The following is an 11,335-nucleotide window of genomic DNA, read 5'->3' as shown; positions in this document are numbered from 1 at the left end:
ATTACTACGACAAAAAATACCCGAAACCTACAGTTTGACAGGCCCCCACAACCATGTCAGAACATCTCCAGAGTTGGGCGGTGTAAACAAAAGTAGAGATGCTTATATGGTAAGCGGTAAGAGCACACACATATGGAAAAAAAGATATCAGAACAGCAGCAGAAATCACGTCTGTACACATGTCCGCTCCCTGTTGCAGATCCCTACAAGATAGTCTGACACAGTTCTATACGTTCATCTGACTTCCACTCTGAGTTTTCGTCAAATGTGTGGCTACATGAGTCTGCAGACAAGCTCTCGCATGTGCCACAGCAGTACACGGATTTCTTTCCAGACTACGAGTTTCCAATCTGCACCACTCTCTGGGTCTCATGAAGGTATGAGCCAAGTGTTACTATACTTTTCATGACCTTTCTATGCAAATGCGTCCATGTAGAATATCAGGAGGAGGGGCTATTCTTAGGGTTTTTAAGAGGCATGTGTATATGGGAGGCAGATATCCTCGTATGAAGTCTAACAACACATGGGCATGCCGGCAATATGACCATATATACAATATATTTTAAAATTTATCACATTGAATGGGGTATCATACTTGCGGGGTGGTTGTTACGTCGGATGTTGGACAAATATATACTCCATTACAGTAATGACTAATACTTCTGAAATTGTGTGGCTTTAACAGTATAGCATTTATAGGTGCAGAACCGCGTAATGGTTGCAGTGTGCGTTTATACTCTGAGCATTCCTCTCATGCCGATGATGCAGAAACTGGGAAGTGCTCTACCGTGTCATTGACTGGCATTGAAATTACAGAACAGGTAAAATTGCTATGCTAGAACTGATCTCAGTATCAACTACAGTGTGTATTACAGTACATAGTCCTATATCAATGGTCTCTTTTCCATCATGACGTTCCACTGGGCATGCTTTGATCACCGCATAATGAGTGGCTGACACCACTGGATATCTGCTACTTGTCGCTGTGCAGCATGCGATTAAATGTAGAGATCATCACCTTCAACCAGTTGCTTGGAAGCGTTCCGCAGTGCTGCAGGTTCCTCGCAGAGAATGCTGATAAAATAGCTCCTTATTTAGCAATTCTGTACAACCACTCGCTCACAGAACGATCCGTACCTGAAGACTGGGAAATTGATAAAGTCGCACCAATACCCAAAAACGGAAGTAGGAGTAATCTGCTGAATTACAGGCCTATATCACTAACGTCGATTTGCAGTAGGGTTTTAGAACATATACTGTATTCGAACATTATGATTCTCTGCCTCGTGATGACTGGCTGTTGTGTGATGTCCTTAGGTTAGTTAGAACTACTTAAACCTAAGTTCTAGCGGACTGATGACCATAGATCTTAAGTCCCACAGTGCTCAGAGCCATTTGAACCATTTTGAACATTATGAGGTAACTCAAAGAAAACGATTTACTGACATATAGTCAGCACGGATTCAAAAAATATCGTTCTTGTGAAACACAACTAGCTCTTTATACTAATGAAGTAGAAAGTGCTATCGACAGGGGATGTCAAATTGATTCCGTATTTTTAGATTTCCCGAAGGCTTTCGACACCGTTCCTCACAAGCGTCTTCTAACCAAACTGCGTGCCTACGGAGTATCACCTCAGTTGTGCGACTGGATTCGTGATTTCCTGTCAGAAAGGTTAGTTCAAATGGTTCTGAGCACTATGGGACGTAACATCTGAGGTCATCAGTCCCCTAGAACTTGAAACTACTTAATCCTAACCAACCTACGGACATTACACACATCCATTCCCGAAGCAGGATTCGAACCTGCGACCGTAGTAGTCGTGCGGTTCCGGACTGAAGCGCCTAGAACCGCTCGGCCACCGCGGCCGGCACTGTCAGAAAAGTCACAGTTCGTAATAACAGACGGAAAGTCATCGAGTAAAACAGAAGTAATATCCAACGTTCCCCAAGAAAGTGTTATAGGCCCTCCATTGTTCCTGATATATATTAACGACGTAGGAGACAATCTGAGTAGCCGTCTCAGATTGTTTGCAGATGATGCTGTCACTTACCGTCTTGTAAAGTCATGAGATGATCAGAACGACTTGCAAAAGGATTTAATAAGATTTCTTTATGCAGGGACAACTGACACTTTTCTCACCCTACAGATAAGTGTGAAGTTATTCACATGAGTACTAAAACAAATCAGCTAAATTTCGATTACGCGATAACTCACACAAATCTGAGGGCTGTAAATTCAACTAAATACTGAGGGATTACAGTTACAAATAACGAAATTGGAACGATCACATAGATAATATTGTGGATGGAACAAACCAAAGACTGCGATTCATTGGCAGAACACTTAGAAGGTGCAAGAGGTCTACTAAAGAGACTGCTTACACCACGCTTGCCCGCCTCATCCTGGAGTAATGCTGTGCGGTGTGGGATCCGAATCAGGTGGGACAGAGGGATGACATCGAAGAAGTTCACAGAAGGGCAGCTCGTTTTGTATTATCGGGAAATAGGAGAGATAGTGTCACAGACATGATACGTGAACTGGAGTGGCAATCATTATAACAAAGGCGTTTTTCGTTGCGACGGGATCTTCTCATGAAATTTCAATCACCAGTTTTCTCCTCCGATTGCGAAAACATTCTGTTGGCACCCACCTACATAGGGAGAAATGATCATCACGATAAAATAAGAGAAATCAGGGCTCGCACAGAAAAATTTAAGCGCTCGTTTTTCCCGCGTGCCGTTCGAGAGTGGAACGGTAGAGAGACAGCATGAAGATGGTTCATTGAACCCTCTGGCAGGCACTTTATTGTGAATAGCAGAATAATCACGTAGATGTAGATGACACTGGCCCTTCAATGACTTCGCTCATTCGTAGCACTTACGAGTTGCCTGGCAAATCTAAGTTGAGCACATCGCGCCATACGCTGACGGAATATAACGGCCGAGAGATTCCTGTCATACGTAGTTTCCGAAATTTGACAAATACTGATATTTATAGTGTTTAGCTGTCGAGACAATGCAATATTTTTGGTCTAGACTAATTTAATATTTTTTGGGTTAAGGAATCAGGACAACGTACTTTCTGTTTCTTCCTTTGATTGCAGGAACAGTGTTGCTAAGTTATGTGCAAAATTTAAGGATTTGTTTTCTCATGGTTTAGGCAAAACTAATAATTTTCTCGCACATGTCACGATGAAGAATAATGCATGGCCACATTTTGTTAGAGCTCATCCTTTTCCTCACGCTCTTCGAGACCAACTTTTAAGTGGGTCAGGAACTTATGCTTTGCAAGACAGTTTGATCATAGTACCCATTACTGCCAGTCAGCGGATGCCCCCTCTTGCTATTCTAAAGAAGCCGTCCAACAGTCTTTGTGCACCGTTTTCAAGAAAACTGAGAGTCCTCAAACATTCATTTATAGTTGTCTCTTGCCACATCCGGAAGTATTGATGTTCCAGAGCTTTCTGGAGCAGCTGACTGCAGAAGTTCCTTTTTGTTCGAATTATTTAGACGACATTTTCATCTCAGAGTGCGAAGATTGCTAATGTTTTCGTCGGGAGTGCGACCTGTTTCAAGCGTTGTCAGCAGCTAGCCTTTAATGTAACAGACAAACGTGTGTTTTTTTGGACTCTACTGTAATACTTAGGAAAGGTCGTTAATAGCGAGAGTGTTCACCCATTGCAGTCACATTTTCTTGTTATCCATGACCTTCAACCGCCACACCATGTGCGAAAAATTGCACTCTCTGTTAGGGGAGCTCATGCACTACATCCGATTTATTCGTACCGCCGCTCAAACCGCGGCTACCTTGCATCGCTTGCGCAGGAAGAATGACACTCCTGCGACCAAACAAAAGGAACAGTCTACCTCCCTGAAGCGGAAAGGTGTGTAGCTTAGTCGTCGATGTCTTTTTCATTTTGATCCAGCCAAACCTTTGATAATTTCAACGGATACTTCCTTTTATGGGATCGGTGCTTTTGTCCCATAAATTTGGTTCTTTTGACAGGATGATTGCCTTTGCGTTGGAATTATTGAGCAAAACTCACTGCAATTATTTGCAAATTTAAAAGCAGGCTATCGTGATTGATGTCCTTAGGTTTAAGTAGTTCTAAGTTCTAGGGGACTGATGACCTAAGATGTTAAGTCCCATAGTGCTCAGAGCCATTTGAACCATACTGGACACCATAGGTACACACATCCATGCCCGAGGCAGGATTCGAACCTGCGACCGTAGCAGCCCCGTGGTTCCGGGCTGCAGCGCTAGAACCGCACGGCCACCGCGGCCGGCTATGGTGTCCAGTATCTTTTTGGCAGAAAATTTTAGTTGGTCACTGACCATAAACCTCGTCAATCTTTGTGTAGGCCTTCTCAGTCAATGCTAACTCTCACTGCGTAGAAGCTACAGTGGTCCTCTTTTGTCAAATTACCAATAGGAGATGGTCCAATTCACTATTTCTAAGCTAGCTACCACAGATGCTCTTTCTCGCTTCGCCACTGGCCCAGCGACGACATCTCTGTCTTCTGCATTAATGTAGCAACAAGAAGCAGAGGTGTTTTGCATGCTTTTCCGCTTAATCGCCAGAGAATTCCCGAATTCACATTATCTGCAAACATGGATACAATGGTGCTGCACTACACCCACACAGATTGGCAACTTTATTATGTCTCCATACTAGTCTTCAAATGTGGCGTGTCTAGGAAACTTGCTTACTCTGATTACATTCAAATAAACCGTATTAATGAGTTGTATTAGAAAATGAAAAGAGACAGTACTTAACTTTGTTAATTACACTGATGTGTTGCAAGCAAAGGTCGACATACACATGGGAATTGTTATACTAAAGAGACCGTTTACTTTGTGTCACACAAAATGTACAAACAAAGTAACAAGAGTTGACGCTTCTATCCAAACCGCTAGTCCTGAAGCTACTATTCAACTACGGCGTCGCCAGGCGGTAGGGGCGCTTATGTCGTCTACACACAGTGGTCGCTACTGTAGCGTTGTCGCCCTGGTGAGGGTCGTCAGCGTGTGATTGGCTGACCTCTTCTCACAGCCCTCTCTGCTGCATCGTTCCCGACTGGCGTGCCGGCGCTTGACTTAATGTGTCCAGCTAGAAGCGGGTACGGCATTCTTAGCTCTGTGGTTTGCCAATATTTTGCCCATCGGCACAAGCTTGCAGCTCAGCAAGGTGTCATTTTGCTTTGCACCAATAACGACCAGTGACTTACTGTGGTTCCCCAGGCTCTCCAGCCTGTCTCTTACACCGAGGTCACTGGGCCGTCGTTGACACACAGCAGTTTGCGTAACATCACTGTGCACGACATGGTGTGGCTGCAGAAATGAACAGTTGACCTCTCAGTGCCAAGCCTGTGCTGAACAGCTCTCAGCCCCACCTGAGCAGTTCTCTGAATGGTCTGGACCTCAAACAGCTTGGCAACTTTTGCATTTCAATTTCGTGGAAGATTACTGGAATAAACATTGGCGCATCATTGTTGACGCTTTCAGCAAATTTCCCTCTGTGATTCCTATTCTCTATGCTCTGACTCGTTCCACAAGCCAGGTCTTGTTGGATTTTTTTGCCTCAAGGGATTGCCAAGGGTGATGGTGGCAACAAATTAATAGGTCAAATGTCAGTCACAGTTTTGCACCACCTCTGGAATCATCCACATAGTGAGTGCACTGTTCCACTCACAATCCAACAGCGGAGCAGGACATTTTGTATGATCATTTAAGCAACAGATAGACAAATTTCGTTCCTCTCACACAAGGAATCAAGCCTTTTTTTCTCTTCTTGTCTTCCTACCTCCCCCAGCCATCCGATGGACCATTGCTGATGTAGTTGAGCAAGGTTGGTAGCACTGTACTTTTAACGAGTTGCTTCAACTGCCTTAAGAGCGGCACCCACTCCACCCAGAAAGGTAAAATGCAGAACACCGCATTGTCAGTGTGATAGACTGTATGGAGGACAGAGGTGCTGGGAAAGAGGCTCCATTGTACCGCTTCCTAGAAGTTCTCTTTTTTCTGCAGTGATCACGCTGATTGCTCACACGCCATCAGATTCAAATTCGTTCATGTTAATTGCATTATCTCGCCACAGGACTTGTGCTTTCAGATTCAGTGCCTACCTAGACTCAGCAGCCCTCACTTTCACCCAGCTCCCTTGGGCCACGCGCCATCGTTGCCGGTCACAGAGTCGATGGGAGTCTACGCCCTTTCACAGTTGTCGCTGTACTGATAGCCAACGTAGTGTGGGGAAGGTCCCCTCTTCCCAGTGGCTGAAACAAGTGCCACCTCGGGTCCGTCTGCAGTCATCGCGATGCCTCCATCTCGGTTTGCTGCCTCGTCGCTGGATGATGATGTGCACCCTCTGGCTGATTTTTTGGCTGGTGTTCCTGGGTGGGCTCAGGGCGGATGCAGGAGTGCAGGTGGGAGCTCGGCACTGGCCTCAGTTTTGGTACCCGACTCCTCACTGTCGCCTGCATCCAGCCCCTCCCCCTGGTCGTCGTTTGCTTATCTACACTACATGACGATGAGTTTGGGGGAGAGGAATTCACTACCACATATTGATGCCATCCTCCAGGCATTTCACAGTTGGGATCCAGCTGAGATATGCAATTCTTTCGCCGATAGTGATCGTCCAGGATCTGGCAGACCCAGCGGTGTGTGCCTTCTGAGCCACACTCCAGCAGCTCGGAACCACGACCACCCTCCGCTACCACAATGTAGGACGGCCAGCGGCAGCCACTCACCTCCACTCACTCACAGAGCTACTTTGCTGCCAGAGCCGCAACTGGGCCACAACTCCGTAGCTTAACGTAGCAATGTTCGTGCTGTAGTACAGTGAGCCTCTTTCCTGCTGATATTAGAATTCTACGGCAAGGGAAAGAGTAGAGCTATCACAATGAGTCTCCATAGACTTGGCGAAAGACGAGGTAACTAAATCGTCCCTTACTTGTGTAAAATTGGTCGCTAATTATTTCTACTCCTATCCAGCTTTCCTATGACGACAGTTACCACACCAGTCTGTAGCTCACTTCCCATTACTCTTGTGTATGAAGTCGTACACAAAAATATTATCAACCATTTCCAGTTGAGTTAAAGAGCCATATAGGACACCCACTATCCCTCTTTCAAATTCACCATATGTTGTGCCGGGTGTAGAAGGGAGATTTGTGGCTGCAACGGTATTTTTCAGTATCCTGCCAGGTACGCCCAAGACTGACAGTAACTGAATGAGAGAAAGAGCTCGAAAATCTAGATTTAGCAGCAGCAGATTCCGATACATCATAACAGGCTTCTGACTACAATATTTAAGGATTTGAAAACTGTACTTTGCATGGGTATATTACATACCTGGCAAACATTACGACAGGTAACTGCCCACTGCGGAGTTACGGGCAATGCTTGAGGGAAGTTCGATTGGGTGGCATCCGCGAGGAATCGTGTTCAGTTTGCTTGTAACCTCAGAACCGTTCCTCGAAACTACTACCAAATTATATAGCGAGGTAACGCAAGTGGTTAGCACACTGGGCTTGCACTCGGGAGGTTGACAGTTCGAACCTGCGCCCGGCCATTCAGGTATAGGTTTTCCCTGATTTCCATGTATGGCTTACTGCAAATGCCGGGATGGTGCCTTTGAAAGGGCACGGCCGACTTCCTACTTCGTTATTTGGTTTGTAGATATCCTTTCCGATAAGTTTCGGAAATAAAGAAGGTCGACAGGCTTAAACTCGTGTTGCACGTAAGGAAATCATTATGTATTCATAACGTGTAGGCTTCCACGGCCGGCGTAATCAATAGTTAAAACCAATTTTTAACTAAGCATTATGTATTCGTTAAAAAATGAAAAAGTGCTTCATTACTTGCACCTCTGTTGCTATACTCCTCGTACGATATGTTGCGCAAACAACTGCAGTCGAAACTTTAAATTTCTGATCACTCTGTCCTTAGTCAGCCTCGGACATTGACATGTATATTAGAACAGTATTTAATTCCTCGGGCTCTGTCAAATTACGAATTTTAGTCGGGCATTGTTGGGTTGGATGGCGAGTGGTCCGACGTGCCCGAGGGTGAAAGTTCGTCGGTCGGTTGTTTAATGAGGCGATACGAGAGGCGCTGCTGGCGAGTCACGGGATCTGTCTGACGGATACGACGGGCGAAAGGAAACGCTGCGGGTCACTCTTCTTGCTTTGCTAGCATTCTGCGATTAAAGTATTGAAATACTGGTGTTGTTTGGAGGAGTGTTGGGCGAGTTTTGGAGTATTGGGTGGGAATTTGCTGTTTCCGTGGAGGAGTTTGGTATTTACATGGAGTGCATTGGACATGTGCAGAAGTGCATGGGGGCTCGCTTGCACAAACTAAAGCAGACGTTGGGATCCCAGAAGCTTAGTGAGGGTAAGATCCTTGGGGGAAGAGGAAGACTGCAATGTATTAATTGCTTCATCTGTCAGAGGTACTATGGGTCTGCAATTAGGCAAAATACAAGAAGCATTGAGCATATGAGGAGAGCAGTATGGGCATTATTTTTTCATACTGCATCGACAAATGAGCACCCACAACATGCACTACGCCCCACAGGTGTGCCCCATGGTGTAAATACCAATCAGGAACGGAATATGCCCATAAAACTGTTTTCCAAATGCAGTAATTTATTTAATTAAGACCATACTCAGTTTTATCACAGGCAAGTTTATTGGAAAAGTGTTTACATGGGAAAGCACACAATCCAAATGAAAGTGTAAATAATTTAATTTGGGTTAGGATTCCCAAAAGAGTGCTTGTATAGATAAAAACGTTGCATTTTGGAGTGCATGATGAAGTGGCAACATACAGTGAAGGAAACTTTATCCAGTGTTTAGGTCTCCTACCAGATCACGTTTCAGCACGACAACACCATTTCCACAGTGCTCGTAATTGATGAAGAAAGACTAAGAGCTGCAGGAAGAAGAGAAAAGCCGACAACATGCAGTAAAAGGGCAGGAAAGACCAGTGAAATGGAAGCTAACACTGGAAAAGATGACGATGCTGATAATCCATGATATGGGGCAGGAAAGTATTAAAAATCTTTGGAAGCCGTTTAGCGTAACTTGAAAATTTTCATCTTTGAGGAACATTTTCTCAAAAACTGCTAACAGTGTATCAATAAAATTTATACACAACATTTTTTACATCTTTTCCTTAAACAATGTTTTTTTACAATTTGTTATAAAAATTAATTCAAGAGTTATAGAAGAAAAAGTGCAAAATTTTAGAGAAACAAGCATCTGTTTAAAAAACTTGTAAAACAAAAACCAATAAATATTTCTTAACATGGCATTATGACTTTGTAGAGAAATATTCACTGAACATGTAGTCAAATTTCAGAGCAATATGTTTAATGGTTTTAGAAAAAATGTTCCTTCTATTTGTTAAAATTAACATGGAGGAGATGGATAGTACTGGGTCCCCGTAAGTGTTGGGCCTTCAGCCGATTTTGAATTTGAATTGTTTGCTCATAATGTGTCAGCCTGAAGCCCTAAAGAATCTAAGTAACGAACTGCTTTAAAACAAGACTTTACCTTTTAAATTTCTGTTTTCGGTTGAGCTTCAAGTTATTAGTTTTGAGCCGTTTTAAAATTAAAGTGGTCTTGCCCTTAAGGTATCAGATTTTATGGCGCATTAATTCGCTAATTAAGTTCCAAAACCAAAGCAGTGGTTTCTTAATTTTTTTACAAAAATCTTGGCTCTTGTAATGTTTGATCAAATAAATGGTCGAATGTTCGAGTGTAACTGACAGTCCCTTATTTCGGCCCCTTTCCACAACTTAAACTACCTTTTGTGTCCTGCAGGTTTATCAAGGCGTCTCAGTATGATTGAGAAGGGGAATGGGAGGAATCAACTTGCTTGCAATGCTTAAGAATCAGGGCTCCCTGTGCGAGGTGGTGATCTATGGAGGAGGCAGTGTGAACACACACATCACTAAGATGGAGCTAGAGTCATTACGGATGTTATATCCTAGCCAGTAATGCCACCCGAGCCCGCTGCCAAAAGGTTGGCAGCATCAAAGTCCGGACGCCGTCCGCATAAGCAGCGCCAGCGAGACAGGAAATCGCCGCAAGTCTGCGCGCCACCGCTGGCTTCTGGTTTCTTAAGCGCTGGAGTCGCGAGCGCTAGGACAGTTCTGTATTCGCCGCTGAGTTGTATACTCGCCACCGAATTGTGTACTTGCTAGTCAGTTGTGTGTTCATCGCAACAGAGTAGTTGTTTGTCGTCAGCCGACGTTGACCTAGCCGCTCCGACTCGAACTAGACAGATTTCTGTAGACACGGAGTTCACTACTGTGTTTCTGTATCTTCGTTAATAAAGAGAAGTACCGACTTTTATTTAATCAGAGTGTTTGGGTTTTCATCTTTCTGTTCACTGTTCCAGCGGACCGGTCGGCCCGCTATTAAAAGTGTGGCGGTGACTTCGTAAGCCGTTCCTACAGCGAATTGTTTGTCGCTACGAACGCCGCCACAAAACTGGCGACGAGGGCTTCCGAACTCGTGTGCAGGGCTGGTTCAACTTGTTTCTGGTTATACTACTTATAGCGATAAAATTCTGGGGGCTAGTTTAATTTGTGCTCACTATGTCTGCCGAATTACAACAGTTGATCTTGTTACAGAGTCAGCAAATACAAAGTCTGGTGGAAGCAATCGCCAAACAGGCGGCTAATCCTCCAACACAAAAGGAACAAGCACAGGCAGCACCACCTTTCCGTGCTTTTGATGCATCAAGAGAAGAATGGCGAGAATATTTCGCGCAGTTGCAGGCGCACATGACAGTCTACAAAATAACAGGTACTGAGCGGCAGCTTTATTTAATTTCCACTGCAGGCGTGGAAGTCTATCGACTACTTTGTAAGTTGTTCCCGGAATCCAAGCCAGAAGCTTTAGACTACGACGTTGTTGTTAACAAGCTTGCTGAGTATTTCGAGTCGCGATTTCATGTGGCAGCAGCCAGATTCAAGTTCTTCAGATTAAAGAAACTGCCACATCAATCTAATAAACAGTGGTTAACAAATTTACGGGGCCTCACCCGTCAGTGCCGATTTAGTTGTGTGTGTGGAGCTTCCTACAGTGATGTCATGTTACGAGACGCTATTACTCAAAACATTGCAGATTCTCGTATTCGTGCTGCTATCTTAAAGTTGCCTGACCCGTCATTACAGACTGTGATGAACATCATTGAAGCCCAAGATACTTTTGACTATGCTGAGTGTGAGTTAGATCAGCCATGTATTTCTCAAATTGCCTGTGCTAAGCAAGTTATGTCACGCCCGCGGCCCCACCGGCAGAGTCAGACTGTAAACACT

This window comes from Schistocerca serialis, chromosome 5 (genome assembly GCF_023864345.2).
Source record: "Schistocerca serialis cubense isolate TAMUIC-IGC-003099 chromosome 5, iqSchSeri2.2, whole genome shotgun sequence".
In the NCBI taxonomy this organism is placed as follows: Eukaryota; Metazoa; Arthropoda; class Insecta; order Orthoptera; family Acrididae; genus Schistocerca; species Schistocerca serialis.
Note: the sequence above shows the minus strand (reverse complement) of the source record.